Source organism: Capricornis sumatraensis, chromosome 4 (assembly GCF_032405125.1).
Source record: "Capricornis sumatraensis isolate serow.1 chromosome 4, serow.2, whole genome shotgun sequence".
Taxonomy (NCBI): Eukaryota; Metazoa; Chordata; class Mammalia; order Artiodactyla; family Bovidae; genus Capricornis; species Capricornis sumatraensis.
The window spans coordinates 21347393-21356419 of record NC_091072.1 but is presented as its reverse complement, the minus strand read 5'-3'; positions in this window follow the sequence as shown (position 1 = coordinate 21356419).

Sequence of the window (9027 nt, the reverse complement as noted above, 5' to 3'; positions counted from 1 at the left end):
CTCTGACCTCCCATGCAGGATAAGGGCAATCAGAGAGCAGTGAAGAGGACTTTCCTGATGGTGCAATAGATAAGAACCCACCTGCCAGTGCAGGGGACACAGGCTTGGTCCCTGGTCTGGGGAGATCCCATGCAGTGGAGAAACTTAGCCCATGTGCCACAACTCCTGAAGCCCGTGCGGCCTGGAGCCCAGACTCTGCAACAGTGAGAAGCCCTTGCACCGCAGCTAGAAAGTAGCCCCCACTCACTGAAACTAGAGAACGCCTGCAGGCAGCAGTGAAGAGCCAGCGCAGCCGAAAATTTAACAGAAAACAATTTTAAATAAAAAGGAGTGGGGAGAGTAGAAGAGCAGGTCTTCAAGGCTTCTGTTTGTTTAGGGTTTGGCCTTTTAATTATTCTCCTGTGGCACGTGAGTGAGGATATCCCAGGGCAGCGGCCAGGGCTCAGACCGTGACTTTGTACCGATCAGTATTAAAGTATTTTTAATCACTGAAGAACTCACTTGGCCCTACTGCTGCTCACCAGCTGGCTGAGTCCCACCCCCTGTCCTCTCGCATCCCATGCGTCCTCTGTGGTTACTGAGGGCTGAAGTCTATTAGGTGTTTTTTTTTCCTGTAGCCCTGACTGGAAGAGCCTAGGTAACAAGGGCTTATCTTATTTAATGCCGAGTCCCCAGTAGTTGGCACACAGCAGACCTTCAATAAATGAACAAAGTAAGAAAGAACCAGAGTGGACTCTGAGTACGGAGGGTAAGAGAATAACCTGGGGAATGTGGGAAGAGGGGACCCTGCACACCCACAAGCTTGCAGATGGGAATGTGGCAAGAGAAGGTGCTGTCCTTGGCCAGCCTCTGTATTCCCTCCACCCCCGACTCCCTGGTCTCTGTCACTCTGGGGAGTAGAAGGCACTTGGCTCAGATGGCATCTGAGGAGTTACCCCACTGTAAGGTGCCCACCTTCCACCTTGTATTTAAGAAATATCTTGATGAGAGATACTTAAAGACCATGTAAATATTGTTTCCATAATCTCACTCACCAATTTTTTTTATTTTAATTTTTTTGGCCACCGTACATGACATGTAGGATCTTAGTTCCCCGACCAGGGATTGAACCGACTCCCCCTGTAGCAGGAGCTTGGAGTCTTCACCACTGGACCACCAGCGAAGTCCTTGCTCACCACCTTCAGCGTCCAATCCATTGATGACTCTTTCTAACTGAAGTGTAGTTGATGTACTATATTAGTTTCAGGTTTATAACATGGTGATTCAGTGTTTTATTGATTATACTTTTAAAGTTATTATGAAATAATGACTGTATTTCCCAGTGCTAAAGTGTAACCTTGTTGCTTATCTGTTTTATACATAGCTTGTATCTCTAATTCCATAGCCTTACCTTGCCCCTCCCCTTTCCCTCTTGTTAACCACTGTGTTGTTTAGTTGCTTCAGTCGTGTCTGACTCTTTTGTGACCCCAAGCACTGCAGCCGCCAGGCACCCTTGTCCATCGGATTCTCCAGGCAAGAATACTGGAGTGGGTTAACCACTAGTTTGGTCTTTCTATCTGTGAGTCTGTTTTTTGTGTGTTTTGTTATGTACATTTGTTTGTTTAATTTTTTAGATCCCACGTGTAAGTGAAATCTCATGGTATTTATCTTTCCTTGTCTGACTTATTTCACTAAGCATAATACTCTCATTGAGTATTATAAGCATAATATCCACGTTGTTGCAAATGGCAGACTTTCACTCTATTTCATGAATGGTGATATTCTCAAATGATGAGAATGATGATATTCTCATTCCATCATTCCTTTCACTGCAAGGAAGAGCTTTTCAGGATTTACTCTTAAGTTAACAGTAGGTTATCCTTAATGGGCTTCCCTGATAGCTCAATTGGCAAAGAATCTGCCTGCAGTGCAGGGGACGTTGGTTAAATTCCCGGGTTGGGAAGATCCCCATTCCAGTATTCTTGGGCTTTCCTGGTGACTCAGCTGGTAAAGAATCTGCTTGCATTGTGGGAGACCTGGGTTAGATCCCTGGTTTGGGAAGATTCCCTGGAGAAGGGAACGGCAACCCACTCCAGTATTCTGGCCTGGAGAATTCCATGGACTGCATAGTCCATGGGGTCGCAAAGAGTCAAACACGACTTTGTGATTTTTACTTTTCACTTTATCCTCAACTATTATGGGCCTGCCCACAGTCCCTGCAAAAAATCTGGCAACTCTTAAGAGAGTACAAATCTCATTTGTGATGTCTGACAAAACTTCCACCCAAACTGAAGCAGCTTATATTACACCCTCAACTAGAATACAAAGTAAACATATGGCTGCCTATAACTGCCTACACTTGAGGAAAAACCCAAACACTGAATGCTTTTCTCTGTGATCAAAATCTCAGTAGACTTAGGTTTGTTTAAAATTGTCCCCCCTTAAGGAATCAATTAGGCAGTACAGTCTTGAGAACTATAGAACAAATACGTTTTGCTTTATTGCACGTGCCAGTGTTAAGGGCTTCCCGGGTGGCTCAGTGGTAGAGAATCAGCCTGCAAACGTAGGAGACCCAGGTTTGATCCCTAGGTCAGGAAGATTTCCCTGAAGAAGGAAATGGCAAGCCACTCCAGTATTCTTGCCTGGAGAATTCCATGGACAGAGGAGCCTGGTGGGCTACAGTCCAGGAAGTCGCAAAGAGTCAGACACAACTTAGCAACTGAGCACACACACACACTGATAAAGTGACAATCAACATGAGCTTGATTCCCTTCAAGCTGGCTCCATCTGCAAGCTCAGAATCTGTAGTATTTGAAGAGCACCACATGGAGACCTTTCTGTAATTCTTCCCCAACGTTGCCCAGCTTCTATCATAAACAAGTAACTTCAAAGAGCTGTTTGAAAGCATGTGAACAGTATAAATCCATTTTGTTGTATTTTACACTTAAGATTATATTCTGCAGAATATGTAGCTGACTGTGAAATTGATTTGCAGAGCTGGGGCCATCCAATTTGACATTCTTGACACTCTGTGGGTTTATGTTTACTGTTCTGTGTGCGTGTGTATATGCTAAGTTGCTTCAGTCATGTCCAACTCTTTGTGAGCCTATGGCCTGAAGCCCGCCAGGCTCTTCTACCCATACGATTCTCCAGGCAAGAATACCAGAGGGGTTGCCATGCCCTTCTCCAGGGATCTTCCTGACCCAGGGATGGAACCTGCATCTCTTAAGTCTCCTGCATTGGCAGGTGGGTTCTTTACCATTAATACAAACTGGGAAGCCCTTCCTGCACTCTACATATATGCAGATTCCTTGTGAATTTGGTCCTATGACTAAGCTAATAAGACTGGTACTACAGCACTAGCGTAGGGCTCCAGCTGAAGCTAGGGATGTGGGGTTTGCTTTAGCCAGGCTCCTAATCTGCATGCTGACAAACTTGAAAGGAAGAATAAGTCACAGAAAGTGATGCCCTGCGCATCCAAGAACTAGTTTGGATTTCAAGTGCAGTGGAAAGTGGTTCCCTGGAGAGCAGAAGCGGGGAGAGAAAGGGCTAGGAAGCTAGTAGGAGGGGTCAGTGGCTTGGTGTGTTTCCCGTGGATAGAGGACCAAACAGAGAAACATCAGTGCTTCTTGCTTCTAGCCACAGGGTGCTCAGTAATAGGTCACAGATATTTGGTTTTCCTGTTCTGGGTGTGTAACTAGGATAACACTTCTCCACCCAGCTTGATTCAGGCAAAGCCATGGGATATGCTTTGACCATTACATGTGATCAGAAAAGATCTGGGCAGAGGAAAACTTCTGGGCAGAAGTTTTACCAGCCAGAGTGTATTTCTGCGATCCTGGAAGCACCAACCCAGGTCTCCAAGTGACTGCTCTTGATGGGTGGACAGTGTGCATGTTTTTAGCCAAAAATAGGGCAATACACAGCTTATCATACGAGATGCGGATTATCTACCTAGATAATGGAAAAGTAAACTCTATCAGCCATGTTCTACTAGAAGATCACTTGTTACTATGTGAGTTTGTCCTGTTTTTTCCTTCATAAACAGTAACATTTTTCTCATTACTGTAGATAGAAGTAAATTGGGAGAAAACTGAATATAATTCTGTCTCCCACTTTTTAAACTTAATACTGTGAGCCAAGGAAGGAAAGGAGAGAGGCCGGGAGAGAGGATGCTAATATCTGGGGACCTGGGAGCATGAAGGCGTCAAGGTGTTGCTGAAAGCACTTTCTGTCAACATGTGTGCACGTGCGTGTGTGTGTGTGTGTGCTTAACAATAACATGTTAGTTTGAAAAGTAAGAGGATCTGTCAAAGGTAGTAGTGGAAAAACATTTGGAGATATAAGATTCTAGGAAATATGTAATCTGCCCCCAAGCCTGAGTCCATGCATTTATGACCATCATTCACAGGCCTAGACATTTTAGAAATTAAAAACTTTTGAAAACCTGTGCCATCTGCTCTTCCTTTGAGGAACTGTACCTCCCTTTGGACTCCACGTGATGTTGGAGCCGGCCAGTCATGTAGGACAGGGATGGACACATGACCTCATCTAAGAAAATCATTGTCTCTCCCCTGGGAAACTGACAAGAGATAGTTGAAGCCAAATCACTAGAGGAAATATCCTCCAGTTTCTCCTAAGTCTTACCTTTCCTGAGTTTTTTTTTTTTTTTTTTCTATTCTATCAGCTATTTGATAGACTCCCAACAGATCCCTTCTTGCTTGAGGAAGAGTTTGTTTTGCAGGCAGAGGACTTTAGTTATTTCAGACTTGAATGCATCTTCGTGATCATAGCATGGACCTTAGGGGGTGCCACGGTGGAAGAGAGGTGCTGTGGCCTCCAGAGCCCGGCAGGACTTGGCTCCCATAGATGGAAGGACTCTGGTTGGAGTCCTGGAAATGGAACACTAGGATGCAGTGTCCTGTTGGAACCAGTGCCAGCCCAAGAGATGAGCAGATTGTTGTACTGCCGCCATCTTTGCTACAGCTACATCTTTTTTTTTTTTCTTTATGGCCGCAGCCTAGTATCTGAGCTGTTATTACAGCTTCCTAGTCAGTCTCTCTGTCCCCCTTGTCACCTCGCATACAGCCATAACGTGACGAGGTCACAGCACTCTTTTTTCAGTTAACATTCACTGGCTGGAGACATACCCTATAGTAAAAGGTGACTGCAGAGACCACACTGCATGATGCTGTTCTTGGCTTGATGGAAGTAGCTTGTAATCTCCCTCCAAGACCTCAAGAAAAGCAGTTTAGAATCTCTATTTTCATGCTGGTACTGGATAATTTTCCGCTAATATCCATTTGATCATCTCCTCTCCCTGTTGAAAACCGTTCAAGAGATCGCTCTGGGACAAAGCTTACACTCTTCCATCCAGGATTCAGAAGCTTCCAGGACGTGGTCTCAGTCTGGCTTTCCAGCCATATCCTCTTACTGCGACATCTCAAATTCTCAGCTCCACCCAAAGAACTCTACTCACGTTTCCCTGAGTGGGCCTTGTTTATAGCTCCTCATTCAGGTCTTTGCTAACGTCAGCAGGCTCTTCTTTCTCATCTGTAGTGCTTCCCTTCTGAAATCTTACCTGCTCTTCGAAGTCTAGCTCAGCCTCCCCCTTCTCTGTAAAGACTTTATGGATAGCTATCAATAAAAATAATCATTTCCCCTAGTATTTCTATATATTGCATATTTATTATTAGTGTCACTCTTAGAGCATTTCTCCTGATTCTGTCTTGAACTCTCAACTCTGTGTATGTTCCCAGCTCGATTAGAAGCTCCTGGAGGGCAGAACTGAAACTGGACCTCTCTTTTAGATGTATCATAGTGCTTTCACTTAGTAGTTAACTGTAGAACCAATGAATCAACGAGCTGTTTCCCTAGCTCCCTATGCAAGACAACAATGCTTACTCCAGATAAACTGGTCCTCAAATATTTGGTCATAAATCACTAATCCCCTGATAAGAGCCAAGAGGCTCTCAGAGGCTCCCACAGCTAAAAATAAGCTTTCTCAGTCATGTTTTGTGTTTCCTAATTTCCTTCCCTTGCAGAGGCCTGTTCAGAGATATACCCTAGACACAAAATAGCCCCAGTTTTATAACTGAAAACAAATATAAATACTGTAAATTGTTCTCTTATTATAAATGCCACAGAAGACACATATTTTAAAAAGAGCATAGGGCTGCTTTAAATTTCAAAGATATATTCAAACTGTGATTCTAAAGTTTAAATACAAAATGGTCAAGTCAGGTCAAAGACTTTACTTACATTATAAAAAGACTTCATCATGATATAATTGAGTTTACTTAATCTTTTACAAAAAAATTTAATGCATGATACTTATACCTACATATTATTTTCAAATACAAACTATACTGCAAACTTTTGTATGATAAAAAACTATCATTTCACAATATGCTGATGTCCTAGAAACACATTTTGTTCTCTAATAAAACATTGAATACATTCTTGTTATTTTAAAACTAGTTTCAAATTCTTTTTTCCACCTAGCGCAAAAATAAACTCCAGCTTACTTTATATCACAATGTCATAACTTTTAAATGATAGGAATTGGGCCTAATTAGGTTTACTGAATACGCTTGTATTATGTGAATTGCTGTAATAACTGAAAGCTACTAACCTGAGTCATCTTGTGATTACAGAAAATTACTTCTTGTCTTTTTGATTCATGGCAGTTTCCACCCTCAGAGAGTGACAGTTGTTGCTCATAATTTTCTCAGTGTGTAATGTAAATGCAGTGTGGTGGGAGGAGAATCAAACAGCGAGGTCCTTTCACACGGTGAGCCACTCTGTGTGAGTCTTCGCGGGGAATACAGGCTCTGTTAGGGAAAAAACAAGTACTGAAGTTCATTTTACATAATACAACTATTGAACCAGCTACAGCCCACGCTGACCTCTTGACATATGCCTGAATTACCCAGAGAAGAAGGGATTAGAATGAACTGTTAATATGTGGAATGTGCCAGAACTATAAGAGCAGTTTCTGAATCAATCCCTCAGCTTTCTGTAAAACACCCAGTACTTTCTCCCCAAATTAAATAGGATGATTTCATCTTGTTCCTCAAAAAATTACAAGTACTGAGAGTCAACTTCAAATCCAGTGGTTTAATTACTGTAACTTTTTAAGACATATGACTAAATGTTATTAAGTCATCCCAGTACAATTTAACTGTTCGATATTTGTTCTTATTACCAGCTATTTCCATGTCACTTTGACAAGTACCCCTAGTTATTCTTCACTGTTCACATTTATTTTTTTTCTTTTTACATAATAGAATGGGTTTGTCATGAAATTCATCAAAAGACTCTGAGTTACATTAAAAAGAGGACATATGCAGAAAAACCCTCTGTAATGGGGAGGTCTTGGGGTATAAAATGAGGTCTGGAGAGATGCCCGGTGCAGTAGGAAAAGCCTGTCCTGTAACATTTGGGGGCCTGATTCATCTGTAAATGAGGCAAATGGACTTTCATCTTGATCACAGTTGTCAGTACCTTTCCTTGGTCTTCACGTTCTTTGCGTCCTTTGCGTATGCACTTCAGTACCACAAACTGTGCCCCTTTATTACGCATAGTGATTCTCAGGATGGTGGGGTGGGATGTACTGGCTTCCCTGAACTTGCTGGGGCTCTCCACCCACCTCAGTCTTGACCCCTGTTTAAGAAGCACTGATCTGCATGTGCTTTGCAAAGCATATTGCTGGTCTTCAGAGTGTGCATATAACCCATTGTCTCTCAGTCACATGCAGGCATACGATCTGTACCACTGAGAGCCACGAAGGTTGGCATTTTAGGAAGAACACTTAGAAAGAGTCTTGAAAGAGTTACTAGTCAAAAGATTTCATCTTTCCTTTGGCTTGAGCCTGCCTTAACCATAAAGGAGAGGATGTTTTGTGTGTATGTGTGTTGTGTCTGTCACATGTTCTTTCTTTCTTTAATTTATTTATTTTTAATTAGAGGATAACTGCTTTAAATACTGTGTTAGTTTCTGCTGTACATCAACATGAATCAGCCGTATGTATGCGTACATATGTCCCGTCCTTCTTGAACCTCCCTCCCACCTCCCACCCCACCCCACCCCTCTAGGTTGTCACAGAGGAGCAGGTTTGAGCTCCCTGCATCATACAGCGGATTCCCACTGGCTATCTGTTTTACATATGGTAACGTATATGCTTCTCTGCCATTCTATCAATTCGTCCCACCCTTTTCTTCCCCCACTGTATCCGCAAGTCTTTTCTCTATGTCTGCATCTCCATTGCTGCTCTGCAAATAGGCTCATCAGTACCACCTTTCTAGATTCCACGTATATGCGTTAATATATGATAGTTGTTTTTCTCTTTCTGACTTACTTCACTGTGTATAATAGGCTCTAGGTTTGTCCACCTCATTAGAACTGACTCAAACACATTCCTTTTTATGGCTGAGGAACACTCCATAGTATACATGTACCACGTTTTCTGTATTCCATTCATCTGTCCGTGGACATCTAGGTTGCTTCCATGTCCTAGCTACTGTGAATAGTGCTGTAATGAACATTGGTATAAATATGTCTCTTTCAATTACGATTTTCTCAGGGTATATGCCTAGTAGTGAGATTGTTGGGTCATATGGCAGTTTTATTCCTAGTTTTTTAAGGAATAGGAGATGACGTTGTCTGAAACTCCATGCTAGTGGCAAAGCCTAAGGCAAGACACCTCGGGTTCACCCTTCCAGCCCTGACCTAGGGGCTGCTCTGTCCCCAGCCAGCCTGACTGTCTAAGCACCTTGCCTTCAGGCATGAGTGTCCAAATGCATTCACCCTCTCAGATGGGCACTGAGGACAGGGTGTTCTGAGACTTAGTCACAAAGTGTAGTGAATGAAAAGAATTTCAGATAGTGTAGCGGGCATGTGTGAGCTACTGGGGTGAAAAAGAAAGCAGGGGTGGGGAACTTCTCTATTCACCCAAATCATATTCCTCAAGCACCTATAAAGATAATTGACTTTCCATAAGTTTACTGAATTATGATCCAAACTTGCCTCTGTGAAAAATGAATCATT